At 41.9% G+C, this 19108-nt stretch overlaps 1 protein-coding gene across 1 annotated transcript in view; it reads left to right on the forward strand.

Moving 5' to 3' along the window:
• DNAH7 (dynein axonemal heavy chain 7) overlaps positions 1–19108 on the forward strand; it is a 4771155-nt gene that overhangs the window by 2324244 nt on the left and 2427803 nt on the right. The gene's annotated exons all lie outside the window — the stretch shown is intronic.

Genomic DNA, 19108 nt, shown 5'->3' on the forward strand with positions numbered 1-19108 from the left:
GCATGGCAGAACCAGTTAACTCCGAGGTACAACTGTTAAGCAAGAAGAAGACGAAGAAATCTCAGCTGGAATCTTGCTGTCCAGTCTCCAGCAGACATCTGTCTAGAAGCAGATGTTAGCTCTGTATGCTGTCCAGTGTCGACATCAGATTCCTCTGCCATGACCCTGTCAGAAGCTGACATGGATCCTTCCTTTTGCATCTCCTCTGAGGCTTTACATGCATCTGTTCTGGACTTTGAGGGGGAACCACGTTTAGTTATCTTGGAGAGACATAGAGGGATTCTGCAGATTCTGGTCAGGGAAGAGGTGCCAAGTACTCTGATTGAATCTTGTCAGTGGCTGGAACTTCCAGTGTTTGTCAGGGCAGATGTTCCTACCAAGAAAAAGCAGAATACCAAACATTCTTCTTTCCATCCTAAGGACCCTCAGAGGGAATGGCAGGAGTTTAATCAGGGCTTGTTTAATGCCTTAAAGGCCTTGAAGCCTCCCCAGGGGGGTTTTCTACCTATTCTACCTTGGACTTCTACTCCTTATAAAAGGCCCAGGGAACCTGATTCCACAGATGAGGATGTGAAGTCTGATGAGGAGCCTTTGACTTATTCTTCTCAGATGCCTTCTCCCTTGGCTTATGGCTGTGATGAAGAGAAATCCATTAGCCCTGAGTCTCCTTTGGAGGAGAAGTCTTTTGGGCACACAGTAGCCAGGATGATGGAATACTTTAAGTGGAATTCTTCTCAGGTATCTGATATCTAGAAGAGGTAATATGAGTTGCTTCATGCTGATATGCCTAAATCCTCTGCAGTAACTCCTGTGTTGACTGCTTTGTTAGACACCTTTATAGCTGTCTCTATGACTCCTGATTCTTAATCTCCTGCTCCCAAGAAACTTGACATGTTTTACAAGGTGCCAGAGGATTGTCAGTTCCTGTTTAAATGCCCTTCTGCTGATCCTGCTGTAGTATCAGTCTCTACTGACAAGCCTTCCAAGTTTTTTGCTCTCTAACAAGCTCCTGCCTTTGGATGAGAATGGTAGAGCCATGGAGGGGATTGGAAGGAAGCTTTATACTACTGCCACCTTAGCCTTTAGGCCATTAATCATCAGACCCACATGACCCAATATGCTCTGGCTTTGATTGTCCAGGCTCTTCGTGCTATTTATGACCTCCCTGATTCTGAAGGAAAGTCCTCTGCTCTTTCTATTTTAGGTTATGCCTCTCAGGTGGGTCACCAATCTATCAAGTGCAGCTATGATGCTGCTGATGCCTCTTCTAGAGCTGCTGCCTTTGGAATGGATCTGTCATGAGGTGTTATTCTTGGCTTTGTCTTCAGTCATTACTTGAAGACATTAAGGCCAGGCTGCTGGATGCTCCTTTGGATAATAAAAGTCTGTTTGGGATGGCTGGTGCTGGTATGTTTAAGTCTCTACAGGAGAGAGGTGAAGATTTGCAGGACCTTAAACATTTTTTGTGTTCCCCATTTCTAAGGTCCAGAGGAACTATCCTACTAGGTCTGCTTTTATTTATGGGCAGCAGCATCGGGCCATTAATGGCAGGAAGGATGGTAGGCGTGCTCTTCTTGCTAAGTCTTCTCAGGCTCCTTTGACCAAAAGCATGCTTTATCTGACAAGTCTGCCAGTCTTTGACATTTTGCCCTCCGCAACCCTTGGCCAGGTTCCCTTGTCTCTTTGGCTGTACCTTTTTCTTCCAAGCTGGCAACTCATCACCTCAGATTTTTAGGTTATATCCATCGTCAATCAGGGTTACTTCATGGTGTGGAAGCCTGTCCCTCCTTTTTTAGGGATTTCTCAACCTCCTTAAGAGCAGCCTCCTTATTTCTTAGTGGTCCTTGGGTCCCTGGTGGACCGAGGAACTATTCAGCCTGTCCCTCCTTCCCAAGTAGGTAAGGGGTTCTACTCCAGAATGTTCTTGGTTTCTCAAAAAGTTGGGCACTTGGGATCCTAGTCTGGATCTCTCCTTGCTTAGCACTTTTCTAGAAGCTTCTTCCTTCCAGATGCTTTCTCTTCAAACCTTGTTTCCTTTGTTGCTCCCCCAGGCATTTCTGGTGCCCTTGGATCTGAAGAATGCTTACATTCATACTCCTGTTCACCCTCTTTTCAGGAAATTTTTGCTCTTCCATTGTCCTCCATTTTCAGTTGTCTGCTTTGCCCTCTGTGTCACCTAAAGGGTATTCACACAGTGCCTTGCTCCTGTAATTGCTTTTTACGAGCACCAAGGCATTCAGATTTTTTCCTTAAGATGACCTGTTGATTCAGGTACCTTCTGTCAGTTGCCTGTTACAGATTCTGGAATTCACCATATCTTTATTTCAAAGTCTAGGATTCACTGTCAACTTCCTGAAGTCTGTCCTGACTCCTTCTCAGTATCATGTGAATCTGGGGTGCAGGATTCAGACAGTGCCAATGTTGACCTGTCTTTCAGCTCCAAAGGTTTGGTCCTTGACTGCTTTCTTTCTCGCTCTTCTTCCTCTGCCATCCATTCCAGCCAGAGAGTTTCTTTGGGCCCTAGAATTCATGGTCTCTTCTATTCCAGTGCTCCCTCCTGCCAGACTGGATATGCAGAAGCTTCAGTAGTAGCTTATGTCAATTTGGCTTCAGCATTGCCATCCTCTGGATTTCAGAGTGCCTCTCCTTCCTTGTCTCAAGTGGGAATTTGAGTGGCGGATTCAGCAACTTACCCTCAAAGCAGGCCTGCCCTTTCAGCCTCCAGCTCCTTGTCAAGAACTGTTGACTGATGCTTCAGACATGGGATGGGGCACTTTGTATGATCACCTGAAAATTCAGGGTGTCTGACCCCCCATCATCAGTAGTCAGACCATATCAACATCAAAGAGATGAGAGCTCTGATTCTGGCCCTTCAGACTTTTCACCCCATGCTTTCTCCAGGTCCCCTGAAGGTTTACACAGGCAACACCACAGTAATGTGGTATGTCAAGAAGCAGGGGAGTACAAAGTCTTACCTTCTTTGCAGCCTGGCTCTTTAGGCCTGGCATTTGGCTATCAGTTATCAGCTAACTCTTCAGGCAGTGTAGTGTCCTTCACATAATCTGGTGGCAGACTGCTTGAGCAGATCCAAAACATAGGCTCACGAATGGATATTTGACAGAAACGTGTTTCTGGACATAGTCCATCAGTGGGGTGTTGCACAGGCAAATATTTTTCCTCCCCTCTGAACAAGCAGCTCCCTCTCTGTTCCAGAGTGCCAAGCCATCTGGAATGGAAGACAGACATCCTCTCTTTTCCTTAAAAGGGAATGTTTCTCTATGCCTTCTCTCCTGTTTCTTTATTTCCAACAGTGCTGCAGTTTTAGACTCCCTGAAAATCTTGCTGGTGACTCCCTTTTGGCCAAGATAGAAGTGGTTCCCACAATTGATGCATCTGACCAGGGGCAATCACTGCAAGTTACCCCAAAAGTTGAATCTCCTCACACAGGCAAGGGGGGGTCACTCATCTATCCTCACTTGTCTATTCTTCAACTGGCACTGTGGGTGATAGGGTTTTGATTCCTTTTAGGCACTTTTATCTGAAGGCGTGCTCAGGGTTTTACAGGAGATGAGAAAACCTGCAACCAGCAAGTCTTATATGTCCAAATGGAAAAAGTTTTCTGGCTGGTGCCATGCTTATAGCCGGGATCCTTTTAAAATGGGGATATCTCTGTTTCTCTCCTATTTGTGTGAGCTGCTCCAGTCTGACTTGGAATAGTCTTATGTAAAGGGTTATTTGTCAGCTATTTCTGCACTTGAATCCTCCCTTGGCTTCTTGTTTTGAGGTCATACAGTTTCTTAAAGCCATCCCAGATCTTAGGCCCCCAAAGAAGCCCATTCCTCCTTCTTGGGACCTTAATTTTGTTTTGGAAAAATTGAATCAGGCTCCTTTTAAGCCTGCAGTTTCAGCTTCTTTGCAACACTGTACCTGGAAGACTGTCTTGTTGCTTGTCCTTACTTCTGCTCAGAGGGTTTTTAGCCTTTCCTTTTTTTTTTGTTTTTTCAAAGAGATAGGGAATCTCTGCGTACTAATACTTCTTTTATGCCCAAGGTTGTCCACAAGTTGTCCTTAAATCTGGCAATACAACCCCCTACCTTTTTTTTCCTTTTCCTCAGTCTGCTAGTGAGAGGGTCCTGCATACCTTGGCTTTGCACAGATAGCTCGGGTACTATTTGGATAAAACTAAGGCCATTTTTAAGACTAACCAGCTTTTTGTTTCTTTTCATCCCAAGACATTGGGTTTGGCTGCCTCTAATCAAACAGTCTCCTCCTGGATATCTAAGACCATTTTCTTGTTTTTTTTTTCATGCCAAGTTTCTGTCTACTTTAGTTAGAGCTCATTCCACTAGGACTGTTGCATCTTCTGGTGGTTTCTTCAAGGGTTTGGACACTGATTCCATTCTTGACGTTGCTACCTGGTCTTCAGTACATACCTTTACTAAGCATTATAAATTGGATATGGTTTCTAGGGCCAGAGCAGGTTTTGCTTGCACCATCCTGCATGGGTTTGTTGAGGGCTCTTCCCAAGCATCCATTTCCCACTCCTATTATTGAGCATTTGTACTCTCCCTAAGGTGAAGAATACTGTAACAGTGATATACAAGGACTTAGTATAATTCTGCAAAATCTTACCATAACAGTAGATGTCCTTCACTTTACTGTTGCAGTATTCTGTCTCTCCCTCCACCACCTGTTTCTTTTGGGCTTTGCTTTGGTTACCCTCCTGGCCTTTTCCATCTGCATTTTCTCGCTCTCTGTGTGTATGGCTTCCTTTTGTCCTATAGAGACTGCTCTCTACTGAGGCAAATCAGTTCTGGGTAACTGCATCTGTACATCACCTTTATGCCTTATGTCCTGTACACAGAGCGTACATGTGATACACGGCACATACAAGATCAAAAGGCTTTGGTATACTGGCCAGACATTGGGCTGTCCTAGGCAGGAGATCCCTAAGGTGAAGAATACTGCAACAGTGAAGAGAAGGACATCTAGTGTTGTGGTAAGGTTTTATACAACTGTACTTTCACTTGCTCTCCCTAAGGTAAAGAATACTGTAACAGTGATATAGAAGGACTTAGTATAATTCTGTAAAGTCTTACCATAACAGTAGATGTCCTTCGTTTCACTGTCAAAGTGTGGTTGTGTATACCGTTATATAATTTTAATGCAATGAGTGCATGTTGTAGAGATGTTCATGTTGATATAATTAGCATCTCATCAATGCAGGATGAGAAATGTGTTAATTTATTAAATTTTGTAATCAGAATAGCCTGACTGGGTTATAATCTCTTTTTAGTACACTCCCTCAGAGAAAAGCTCTGATTTACATTAGTAGATAAGGTACAAAATAAAATAGCAAACAAGAATCATTACATTGTTTAGTATTTACAGCTTATAATCATAGAAAAAATTATATTGTTGTATAATGCACGGGAGCCTGGTGTTTAAAAGGTAATACCAGGAAGAAGTGAGTGTGCTGTCTGTGGTATTACGGTGTATGCAAATGTACTACAAGAAAGAGGGAGTGTTTTGACTAGAACATCACTGAGAAGCTATTTCGCATGCCTGGAATGGAGATAATGTATAGGTGTGGTATATACAAATTTAGTGAGGAAAAAGGACCAAGACTTCTGTCATTAGGTTTGCTCTTTGTGGAGGTATAGTGTATGTAAAAGTAGTGTAAGAAGGTATTTAAGTGTTCTAATCTGTGAGTTGCTATGATGGATTGCAAGGCAACTTATTTAACTTTTGTGTGGAGGTGTTGCATAACATAAACTCTGAGAGTTGCCACAACCTTTCAGTGGGGTTGGTGACCTCAGAGTTACATACATAGATATGGGAGGCACAACTTTCACACTTAGGATGTGAGGATGTTTGCCCCCTGCATAATATACTGTGTCTTTGTACTAAATGTGTACTGTAGGTGAAAATGTATGTGTGTATTAGTGTATGGTGTGAGTTGTGCATGTGCATTGAATGCATACTTATGTGCCTGTGATGGTGTGTATGTGTATATATATGTTTGGGTGTACAACCTCTGGAGATGAAATAGTAATTTCAGCAAAAAATAAAGAAGATGATAAGTACTGAAATATATCCACTGCTAATAAGCTGCTTCCTGCAGTCATGGATTTGTTTCAGTGAAACTTCACTTGAAAACTCTCTGACTCTCAGGAAATCACTTAACCAGTCTGAGCTCTCAGTCTTCCCCCTAAAAAGGCACTTATTCCTGGTGGTTGGCATCTGCACAGACATTATAATCATGTTACATTAACCTCAAGGAAGTTTACTCTTGTGTAATTTAATTACAACTGTAAGCTGTGGTTTTTACAGTGGGAGTGGTGATTGGCCATATATAACATAGAGGGTGTGACACTCCTACACTGGCCCAGTAATCAAGGAGCCTCAATCCTCACCGCTAACACCAGTGAGGGACGTGCACATTGGGAGGATGAACAGTACACACACAGTAAAGTACAATTTCCCTTAAGAGCACACAGAGATCACAGTCAGTGTGGGGCTGGTTTCTCCCTCTCTCTCTAGATCCCTAATAAGACTCCCCACTGGCACAGCTATAGGGTTAAGATCTCAGTCGAATGGTCAAGCCAAAACCTCCAGCACCCTCTCTTCCAACCAGTGCTGTGTGTCCATGCCCAAGTAGCTCACACACACAGACACACACACACACACACACACACACACACACACACACACACACACACACACACACACAGACACACACACACACTTTGAGATTTGATTTATATACAAATGCACAGACACTCCTGGGGAAGGCTGGCACAGGTTCACTAGCTGTGCACCCTTCTGCCCAGACTATAAGGCAGAAATTACTGCCACCAACCACTCCTTAGCTACTAATAAGGCCCTTCCCAGAGGGTGCCCAATCTTACTGTGTGATGTTACTATTATACAAATGGTAAGTGTGACCAGAACTTTCAACGCTATTCAAGAGTGGTTTGTACAGTATCACCAAATACATATGCAAGTATTTTAAGAGCTTAAATATCTCTACACAAAACCAGCCACAATTAAAAGGTTTGAATATATTTAATAATAAATAAAAGCACAAGACAAAACTCGTTAACTCAACACAGTTACAATAGAGTTTGGAATCATAGAAAATATTTTTAAACAACATTGCAGGACAGTCTCACATGACTACAGAAAACATCTAAGCTAATCTTACTATATTCCTGTCTACTGTATCTCTAAGAGAAATCACTGCAATCTAAGTCTTACAGAGCAAGCAAATACAGATGAGAAGTGCTGAAGATGTTTACAGGTCCAGAACAAGATACAAAATGCACTGACTTTCTCTCTGAAATAGTTCTTAAATTGATAATATACATTACTGCTGGGTCATCTCAGATTACATCATTCTTGTCATCTCTGCCTTAGTTCCCTTTCTGACAGGAACTAACAGAATTTAACAGTTCTCTGTCAAAAATACATATCGCTTAGAAGCTGACACCTCTCTTAGAAGCTTGCCTGGAACTGGAAATCATAAAACTGTTAAATACTTTTACCCTTGAAACCTATAATTATATCTGTCTCAAACAATGGAAAGAATTTCCAGCTGCAGACATTCTAGTTCTGGTACACACTCGTAAAACTCTCTACTTATTTTCTCAGAGTTTGCAAGTTAACTCAGTATGTCCAAACTTCTGCTATGAAAACATATATTTGCACAGGCATATAGTCCATATATATTTTTGCTCTTCTCCAGCAGAGTGCACTGTGGTTACATTTCTGAAGCTTAGCTCATAACATATAGTTTAATCATAACATGTAGTTCTCTTGCATTTGTAAGGCAAGCCTGTGGTTCATATTTATATTTACAAATGACATAGGATTATTTACAAAATTCTAACTAGCTTTGCTGGCAGCCTTCACAGTCCCCCCCTCCCCCCGAGAACTCAAGCTAGTTTTTCAAGTGACCCTTGAGAAATATTGCTTGAGAGGGTTGAGTCTATCTGGAAATACCTTACCTATTCCCTTTCTTGAGACCCCATCTGTGTTAGCATTGCTAATCCCATTGCGGTGCTGCACTGACATATTATATGCTTGCAATCCTAGGCTTCATCTTAGGAACTTAGCATTTTGCCAGCTGGCTCGATGTAGCCATGTTAGGGCATTGTGGTCTGTAACTACAGTGAATTTCCTTCCATACAGATGAGGCTGAAGTTTCTGCAGTGCCCACACTATGGCTAGACATTCCTTTTCTACAGCTGCATAGCATTCCTCCCTGGGTTGGAGCCTATGAATGAGATAAACCACTGGGTGCTCTTCTCCCTCTAAAGAAATCTGGCTAAGTACAGCAGCCCCCACCTCATGGTTTGAAGCATCTATCTGCACAACAAATTCTTTGCTGTAATCTGGACTGGTTAACACAGGGGGTCCTCCCAAAGCTCCTTTAAGCTTCTGGAATGCCTGCTCACATTCTGGGGTCCACACTTCCTTATCTGGCCTGTTTTTCCTTGTCAGGTCTGTGAGGGTAGTAGCTATGGTACTATAATTGGGGATGAAATTTCTGTAGTACCATGCTGTCCCTAAAAATGCCCTCACCTGCTTTTTGGTAACAGGTATGCCTGTATGGCTTCCACTTTGGCCGGTTCTGGCCTGAACTTACCACTCCCCACTCTATGTCCCAGGTAGGAGACATCTACTATACCCACCTGACATTTGCTGGGCTTAATGGTCAACCATGCCCTCTGTAGTCTGCCAAGCACCTCCCTGACATGCTGAAGGTGCTCTTGCCAGGAATGGCTGTAGATGGCAATATCATCTAAGTAAGCAAGGGCAAAATCTCCTGCTCTGATACAATCTACCAGCCTCTGGAAAGTCGCTGGGGCATTTTTCATACTAAAGGACATTTTTGTGAACTCATACAAACCAAAAGGAGTTACAAATGCTGACCTCTCTCTAGCACTAGGAGTCAAGGGTACCTGCCAGTAACCCTTGGTCAGATCAATGGTGATAAGATATTTAGCCCCACCCAGCTGCTCTAGGGCTTCATCTGTCCTAGGCATGGGGTAAGCATCTGACTCTGTGTGACTATTTAATTTCCTGTAGTCCACACAGAACCTGGTGCTGCCATCCTTCTTTGGTACCAGCACCACTGGGGAGGTCCAGGGACTGCTGGACTCCTGAATTACCCCTAGTTCCAACATTTCCTGTATCTCCTCCATCAGAGTCTGTTTTGACTCTCTCAGGGAACTCTATAAGGGGCCTACCTAATAGGCCTTTGGGGTCCTTTATCCACATGGTGCTGCACCAGGTGGGTGCACCCTGGTTTCTCAGTGAACATGTCCCCAAACATCTGTAATGCAGCTCGGATTTCTCAAACCTGGGTAGGAGATAGCTGCTGAGACATTCCTACCCCTTCCACTGAGGTGTCAGTTCAATTCTCACTGAAGAAATCAGTCACCAGATCCCCCTCAGACTCTTCCTGCAATCCACTGCAAATACTCAGCACAAGGGCCTCCCTATCATGGTAAGGCTTCATCATGTTAACATGGTACAGTTTGTGCCCCTGCCTCCTGCCCATCAGTTCTACCATGTAGTTAACATCACTGACTTTCCTTACCACCTTATAGGGTCCCTCACAGGCTGTCTGCAGCTTGTTGTGTCTGACAGGAATGAGAACTATTACCTGCTGCCCTACAGCATACTCTCTAGCTCAAGCATTCCTGGCATACCAGACAGAGGGTTATGATCGGGTCTCCAATCGTAACCACATTATTGTGTGTTTGACACATGGATGCCTAGAAACTTACCTTAGATGAAGCTGGAGAGACAAATCTTGGCATTCATATCGTGAACACATAATAGCAGGTCATGATCGGTGAGACCTGATCATAATTCTTTGTAGCACATGAATTCTTATCTACTCCATGTACTATGTGTTACAAAAGAAGAAAACAAAATCCCATTATTTTTACGGACTTTGAAAGCCAGTAAAGCACTTAGCCAGTGCTGTTGCATTAGCAGCAAGTAAGGAAAATGTCTAGGACCATTCTTAAATACTGCCATAAATATAAATAAGTTACTCACAGACTAACATCTGTAAACTTCCATGAGCATAGGAGGGAAGACATTCAGGGATTGAGGGAACATTCCTTCCCTTATAACCAATTGTAGCAGTGCTTTGGAGGTTGTAACTTTTGTTGCACACCATACCTTTGAAAGTGCTGTTAAGATTGGGTCTCAAGCTACAGCAACACACAACAGGTTTATCTTTTTTTTTTTTTTCGATTTTGGAGTATAGTCACAGTGCTTTATGCACTACATAGAAGATTATGATTGGGTCTGTGATCATAACTAGCTTGTTATATGTTCAAAGATTACAAAAACAACCTCTATGTGTCCTAACAATATCCCCTGGATGCCTGCAGAGAAGCGTAAAGTCCCACTTAGCAAAACCCTTCCATCAACTCTTCAACTTGAGTCACTCCGCTGTTTATGTCCCCAGGATGTGGGGAATGATGTAGAGAAATCAACAATTTCTTACAAAAAACACTAAGGCCACAATTGCACATACACACTTCATCTCAATACTTCTCTATGCTTCTCTGATTCTCACTAATCTTAGAAAAACATAGTTGAGTCCTGTTACAACAAAATTGCTAGATTTGCCACAGATTCTGCGTACAGGTCACATCACTTTATAGCCCTAAAGCAGCTTAATTGGCTAGAATTTCCTCAAATCCTCCTCTACAACCAACTTGCTCTAGCCCACAGAATTCTGTATCACCCTGATAACACCCCTGCACTACAAGATATACTTCATCCTTATACCATTAATAGGACTCTCCGCTCCAGTAATAAATTTCTCCTAGATGTTACTAAAGCCAGTAATACTGCTGGTGAATCCCTCTTCTCTAATTATATAGCTAAAAAATGGAACACTACCCACAAACATGACAACTGCATCCTCCATAACTCAATTCAAAACTATTCTAAAAGCTCACCTAGCTGATACATGGCTCTATTCATGTGCCTGTCCTGGCTAGTCCATACCCTTAGCCTTGCTTACCATCAACACCTCTTTAACTCTGCTGCAAATTTATTAGTTTATAAATCGATACTTTCTTTCTCCTTATGTCTCTCATCATCTCCTAAGTTCAGTTAACACCTCTCTCTCTCTTATAAACAAGATTTGTACAATTCTTATAGTTTATCTGACATACAATAAATTGAATTGTTTTATATCTCTCTGACATATTATATATTAGACATTTTCTTTATGCCCAATCACTGCTTGTTTCATGATGATTTATCCTTGTAAATGTATGTATTAGTAACTGTGTTTAATTTATGTGTATCCTCCATCATTTTATTGTTTGATGTGCTGTTTACTAAAATGGAGCATTTCTACCAAGGCCTGCGCTGAAAAAGGACTTGTGTCCACTCAGACGTTCCCAGTTACCAAATGTAAAATAAATAAAATAAAAATAAAGTGATAGTTGTGGTGCCCTTGTGTAAAGGTGGATCCTCTACTGATCCTGGGAATTACAGGCCTATTAGTTTTACTAATATTATTTGCAAGGTTTTAGTTCATATTATACCTGAATTATAATTTATATAGGTGAACTTATATTTCTGGATACACAGCAGTTTGGCTTTGTTCATGGCAGATCATACCTGTTCAACCAGGCAAAGTTATTTGAAATTGTTACTGAGGCCATGGATAAGGGGGATAAAGGGCATGTAGTCCATACTGCTTATCTGGTCCTTGCCATGGCCTTTGAGACTATCCCTCATGCTGGAATTATTGGCAAACTCTCCCAACTCCAAATTAACCCATACATTCTTCACTTGATTGGTAACTGGCTGTCTGACAGAATCTCTACCATTAAGGCTGGGGTATTTGCTCTAGACATTAAGATGTCACTAGTGGTGTCCCACAAGGCTGTGTTCTGTGTCCCTTCTCTTTAGCGTCAATCTCAAGGGACTATGGTTAGCCACGTTTGCTGTTGATTGTGAAATGGGAATGGTTATCAAATCCCATTCTGATAGTCAAATGCTCTAGCAAGTGTTGAACCAAACAAATGGTTAGTATACCAGTCATAAGCTTACCCTCAACACCAAGAATATTTTCCTTTGGTAAATCTAACATTGCTATTTTTACCATATGGATAACATTCCTCTTAAATTTGACACAGGCATAAGTGTCCTTTGTACATATGTTGACAACATACTCTCCTTTGACCATCACATCTCTGTGGTAGATAGAAGTTTCTTCTACCCTGTTCAGCTTATCTGTTGTGGTATCTTATCCAGGTCCAAAGAAATTATAGTCCCACTTTATTCATCCCTTATTAAGCCCACCACTAAATATAATGCACACTTTGCCTTACCAAACTCCTACACCTGCTTGAGAGACCTTAACATTTCCAAACCAAAAAGATCTTAGGTCTCCGTACCCTTGGCTACTCTGGTAAACTAAAATCTTTCTCCCTTTACTTAGTGTCATACAGACTTCTGAGGGGTGATCTCTAATTAGATTTCTCTATGAATGACCCAATGCTCTTTGAACTCCTTCACCTAAATAAAACAAGTGGTGAAGCAAAGACCAGTTCTAGAGACCTAAATATATACAATCACATCTGCTTCATGTACAACCACTTACAGAAAAAAAGCTTAGGCACAAAAAGTGTTTTACTGGCTTTCAAAGCTTATGAAACCCAGTAAAGAACGTACCACTGTTAGACCAACAGCAGGAATAAACAAAGTGCACCTCTGAAGAACTAGCAGCTTTAAAAGTTGTTTGATACTTGATTCTGCCACACCTCTGTTTATAAGTATGGCAGAAGAAAGCATCTCAGAGCTTTTAAAAGGATAACAGTTTGAAATGTCTGGACCTACTAAAGTGAGTCCCAAACATGGAGACTGAATAACCAAAAGAATAGACTTAAATATTATAAGTCCAGGATGATATTTCTCTGAATATTCCCCTTTCTCTGAGGTATGATGATCTCGGAGTTGGTAAATATAAGTTTGGGGTGTGGGGAGGCTTACTCCTTACATGGGGTTGTGCACTGGAGGGCTTGCCCCCTGCAAAAAGAAGTTTTAAGAAGAGTGATTTTCGAGATTTGCTTTTCTCCAGGTTTTTGGTCTTTTTCTTTTTCTTTTCGGCACTCGACATTTCAAACAACAGCATTTCAACAGGAGCCTTTTAAAAGTTGTTTTTTCCTTCTGCAACTGTTCTTGGATGACCAGTGCAGTCCACTGTTAGTCCCCAACATCTTAACAAGCTTTTATTAAGCACTTTAAATGTTGTTCATGGGTTCATAGGTAAGCACTAGACTAGCTGGCCTTGCAAGCCATTTTAAGCCTAGCTAATTTCCCTTTTGGTACTCAAATTAACCTATCCCATTTTGTGTTAGATTATCTTTAACCATTCTGTGGCTGATAATTATATATTACCCATAATAAGAATAACTGGGATCATACCATAGATAATTTGAGGGGACCTATGCATGGGATAAAGCATCTAGGAACTGCCTTTATCAATTAGTAGTACAGGGGGCAGTCTTGGGGTAAATATTCTGTTTCCCATCCATATCTCCAAGTTGCGCTTGAATATGGACAGGGAAGAGCTTTTTGTGTGGATGGGGAGTTTGTTAAAAAACAGTGGTATCCCCTGCAATATATACCTGTTATTCCAAACATACCTCTCTACCTTTTGAGCAAAAAATCTGGACAAAGCCATGAATAAAAGTGGGACAAAGCCCACAAATAGGGGCAAATTTTAAATATTGCTCTTACAAACTTAGAAAATTGATAGAATGATAGGTTTTGCACTAATATGAATTTTCTCAAAGGTAGGTAGGAAGTCTAAAACTCAAATGTCTGTCATTGTTCTCTAACTTCATTGTTTAATGATTTGCCATTAATTTACAGGAAAATATGAGGCAAAAATCTGGACATTCTGCGAAAATCTGTACAGTTGAGAGGTATGCCTCCAAACCATTCTGTTGATGTTGCAGAAGAGGTTTAGATATATAGGCTGAGAATTTCTTATGCCATTTGACTTGCTGATGTGCAGTAAATCTATCAATACTGAGTTGGGGGATGCCATATGTGGTAGATACAGGACACCTTTTAAAAGTCTGTAGGATACAGAAGCTAGTGATAGGGCTTTGAGTCTGTCCATGTAGGACATAGTGTTTAGGCCTTGTGTCCTATTAGTAATGTTTCTCTGTGGGTGTTGCAGTTGTTGCATACGTCTGGACAGATACATAACAAAGGGGCATTATACTCAGTGGTTGGCTAATGAGGTCTAAATAAAGGGGGGCAATGACATCCTTAGATCTAGACACAATCCTTTTGTTTATTAGCTATGCAGTCTAGAAGGACTTTCTTATGACAGTGCACACATGTCAGTCGAAAGTTAGGTCACTGTCTACATAAGTTACCAAATCCCAAACAACTGGATCAACTCTTAGGGGTGTATTGTCAATATGGTAGATGTTTATCATATTGATCACTGCTGCAATAGCCTAAACTATATGGGTTATATCCTGTCAAGGACATGGGATAGCCAGCCTTCAAAGCTTCAGGACTCTTTTCATGCACCCAAACTGTCAAGCAGCTGAAGCTGTGCTAACTAAAAGGCAAGTTGGGAGCAATGCACTTCAGAGCTTTACTGCTGCCAAAGTGTACACTCCTCTTTGAGGCTTTTAAGGATCAGTGATTAGTTTGTGCTTTCCTTTGCTGGGCAGATAAGTTCCCTTTGAGGAAAAAAAACTTCCAATGTGATATCTTTTTCGGATCCGACTCAGCCACTTTCTAAAGATTGTAGGATCTGACTCTCGAGCTCCTCACTTACCTTAATGTCCCTGACCAATACAATACCTCAGATCTCATTTACCATTCTTCAGGATAGTTGTGATTGTGATTGCTCAAGCTCCTTCTGGAGTTTTGTGGGTGAGCAGTTTGCTAGTTTTGTTACCTTTTACTACTTTGTCTTCTCTTTATTAATTAACTAAACCCCCTTACCCTCATAACCTACTCTACTGAGTTTTCGATACTTTTCCGTAGTCCATTTTTCTCTTTACCTTAAGGCAATTTCCTGCATTTATTGCTTGGGCCCAGCACATCTGAACACTTCTTGCTCCATCTGTGTGGCCTTTATTGTGAAAGTGATAAGCAACAGGAGGAATAAGTATATTCTGAAAGGCCTCCTTCCTGCTTCAGATCCAGGGGTTTTCTGCTCCAGGAGCCTCAGCTCTGGTGGAATTGTCCTCGACTTCTCCAGGTCCCTCTGCATTTGAGGTGGTGGAGAGGGCATTTTCTTAACCCAGAGTAGTGTCAACTCTGCCTTCTTCAGATCCATCCCCTGTTCCCTCTTTGGATCCTATGTCTGAGTCCTCACATCCTACACCTTAGGGACAGCCAGCCCAGATGTGCTTCCAAGCAGTTTCCACCAGGGAACTCACCATCTCTCAGAACATCCCACTGAGGAGGTCCCTCGAAGAGAGCATGCAAGAGGAGGCACATGGATTCCCCACAGGAATCCCTCACAAAAGACACTGATTTTGATGAAGGGGAAGGGTCTCCTAGATCCCCACCTGAAGATGTTTTGTTTGAAGACATCATAGAGATCTTTCAACAGAAAGGTGATTAGTCTTCCTAAACCCCTTCCCAGGAGGAAACAGTGTTCTTGCAAACCTTTAGGTCTGGCCCATCTGCGTCTTGAGTTACATCCCCCCTGCAAATGAGCTTGTAGACCTTTGCCTCTCACAGGGCATGGAAGGAACTGGACTCCATGGAACCTATTCCCAAACTCCCCGACAAAATCTTAAGTGTCCCTGCTGATAGACAGCACTGGACTAAAGGGATTCCTGTAAATTCCAGGGTTGTGCCAACCACCAAAAAGGAGCTTGTTGAGCAAAGCTCGACTGTCCATCCCACTAACAGAGAGTCTAAGGCTTTACACAGGTTGGGAAGAGAGTGTTTGTATCAGCAACATTTGCTCTGTGATCACTGAACTACCTGGCATATTCCACCAGATTACAGAGGGACTTGGTAAAGGAACTCTCTAATTCTGCTCCAGGATTCACGTCCGCAGAAGAACAGTTTTTTTTTCTCAAGAGTGGCCACCCTACAATCAATTACAAATGTGTCCATGAGATTAATTTTGCATGCCGCAGAAGGTACCTTGAGGGGGGGCCTGTTCAGGCATAGCCGTAAGGAGACGTGCCTGGATGCGACTGTGTGATTTTGCAAAACTCTTCAAGGCATCATTCACCAATACTTCCTTTGATGGATCAACCTTGTTTGGCCCAGCAGTGAACGAGACTCTCCTGCTATGAACAGGATGAAAAGACCTTGTCTGCCATAGGAATCCGCATTTCTACCCTACAGAGGCTTTTCTGTAGGAATCAACACAGTGGTAAGAAAATGTTGTTAAGAAAATTTCAAGTTCCTTTCCAGGAATCATTAAGGGATTTTTTCCCCCAGAGGCATAGGGGGAAATAACTACAGTGGTAGATGCCCACACAGCAAAGGGAGTCTGCAGAACTAAGTATCTCAAGATTCTTTCTTGGACAGATCCTACCAGTGTTTCTGAAAGGTTGCCAGATACTCCCTGTCTGGAGGCAGTCAGGGGGCATTTATCCTTGCATCAAAAAGCCTGGATACCCATCACAAATGACTCTGGTGCAAATAATCATTTCCAGAGGATATTTCATTTCCTTTTTACAAATTCCTGTAAAAACAATTAAAACACTCCCCGATGTTCCACCTAATCAGAGGGAGCTAGAAGCTCATAAGATAAGAAAGCTGCCAGACAAAATAGTCATTCAAGAGGTCCCTTGAGACCAAACAAGATTTGGAATTTACTCAAGGTTCTTTTTAGGGCCAAAAAACACAGAGGACCTGAGACCTATCTTGAATCTCAGTTATCTGAACCAGTCTGTAAAGAATTACAAATTCCAGATGGTCACGGTTCAGTTTATTCTGCCTCTCCTTCAGAAGGACTGGATGTGCTCAATCGATCTTCAAGATTCATACTACCACATCAAAATGAGCCAGCACTCTTGAAGATATCTATGCCTCCTACAGGGAGCCAGTCATTATCAGTTCAAATCCCCACCCTTTGGTCTCACCGCAGCCCCCAGGGTGTTCACCACATGCATGGCAGCAGTAATAGCTCACCTAAGACTGCTTGAATTCAGAATGTTTCCCTATTTAGATGACTGGCTCCTTACCACATCGACCAGGTAGCTACTAATAAAAGCTAGAGATTATTTGCGTCAACTATCAGTCTTGCCAGGAATCACCAACATGCACAAATCTCAACTTCACCCAGTTCAAATTGTGGATTTTATAGGTGCTGGCTTGGACACAGTCAATTGTCTAGCTGTTATGCCTCAAAACAGAGTTCTTACATTGAAGACACGCATCAAGCAGATTCTTCCTTCATATTTTACTAGGAGTTCCTGTTGCTGTTCTTCTGCTCTTCCCAAGAACTGCTTTATTTTTTTTCTTCAGGTAAGCTACTTGATCTAGACCTGTTATTGAATTGACTTGCAAGAATAAAGAGCAATTGACGTGATTCCAAACAGTTTTCTGAAGAACGCTGTAAAACAGGGGTTTAGTTTTAGTGGTTAAGCATTTGTGTGCTGTGACCAGAGATCATGACGCTGAATATAAAAGAAATGTAAGTGGTCTTACTGGTTACTTTTCCTAAGTCCAGTTGGACCGGTGTGTTGATCTGGAATAATGCTATTATATTCTGTGTTTGTTCTGTGGTTTATACCAAGGGAGCGCTTAGGCTGCTGTAAAGATCCACCCTAACTAGCATCACAGATATTTTCTGATGTCTGTTATCCCCTTGGATTTATTTCGAGCTTAAGATGATGGTTGTTAGCTTTTGATGCCGATCTACAGGTTACTTTCTTAAAGTTTCCAGCCTGGGAAAGCGTGATTATTTGTACCTTTATGTTACACCTGTTGAGTGGGAGTGGCAAAGTTTTTTCCAGGTGCTGCTTACTTGTGTAACTGTGTGTGTTTTAGGACAGTGGCAGAACTTTGCTACCATCTCCGTTCATCAAGTTGGGACATGTTGCCATGACAGGTGCATTTATACCTGCTGCCCTGATGTAAAGGTGAGGTTGAAACATCGGAGCAGACACTTGAAGTGCCTTGACTTACTTTCGATTTAATGAAGGGGCATTGTGGTGAACTGATGTGGACCTTCTCCACAGCTGTTTTAAACACCCACCCTAAAAGTTCGAAAATCCAGCTAGAGACACAAGTCTCATGCACCCCCATAACATTCACACACGTAGTGCTGTTTTGAGAGGTCTAGTAATTTGTAATCCTGTTTGTGTTCATGTTTTTAACCCCAGTACTGTAACTTCGTTCTGTTGTTCTTGTGTGGGAATTGAATTGTTTTGGCTTTGATGACTTTAAAAGGGCACACATTTAACCTGGCCAGTCGGGGCTTGTTGTCTTTACCTTTCTTGTCATTTCTTCTTCTCTGTACATATTTATAAGAAAATGGTGTGACGTGTTATGTAACAGCCAGTGAAAGTGTATACGACCCCAGCTGAGTCCACAAAACCAGATGGGCGCACCTACAGTGGTTCTGAGTAAACGGCACTACAGTTCTTACATCAGGTGACTGTCCCAACATGTTTGGTATTTTCATAAATAAAGGAGTAGTAGCTTAAACTAACAAAATTAATTTAGACAAAATTTGATGCAGTGTTTTTATTGTAATATAAACAGACTTGATTTGGGATATGACGGTTTTTTTCTAACCACTTTTGAAAGGTAAGAAGTGGTCAGAACACCCACCTCCAAAATATATTCCTCTGGGATCACACCGTTTATCGAGGAAGGGGATAAAAATTAGGTGAGTCCCGTTCTTCACAATCATCCAGTGAATAGTTGCTTTACACGAAACTGGACACCTGCAAGGCATTGATCCTCATCTCTCCTAAATCTCTTGAGTCAGGAAAACAATTAGAGGACCCTCGGGAGGCTTTAGTTTATCTATGTATTTATTTATTTTTGTTGTTGACATGAATAGTCACAAATTGATCATAAGCTCTGGATTCTTTTTGGTCCTGAC

The sequence above is a fragment of the Protopterus annectens genome, chromosome 6.part0 (genome assembly GCF_019279795.1).
Source record: "Protopterus annectens isolate FY-2018-M chromosome 6.part0, PAN1.0, whole genome shotgun sequence".
Classification (NCBI taxonomy): Eukaryota; Metazoa; Chordata; order Ceratodontiformes; family Protopteridae; genus Protopterus; species Protopterus annectens.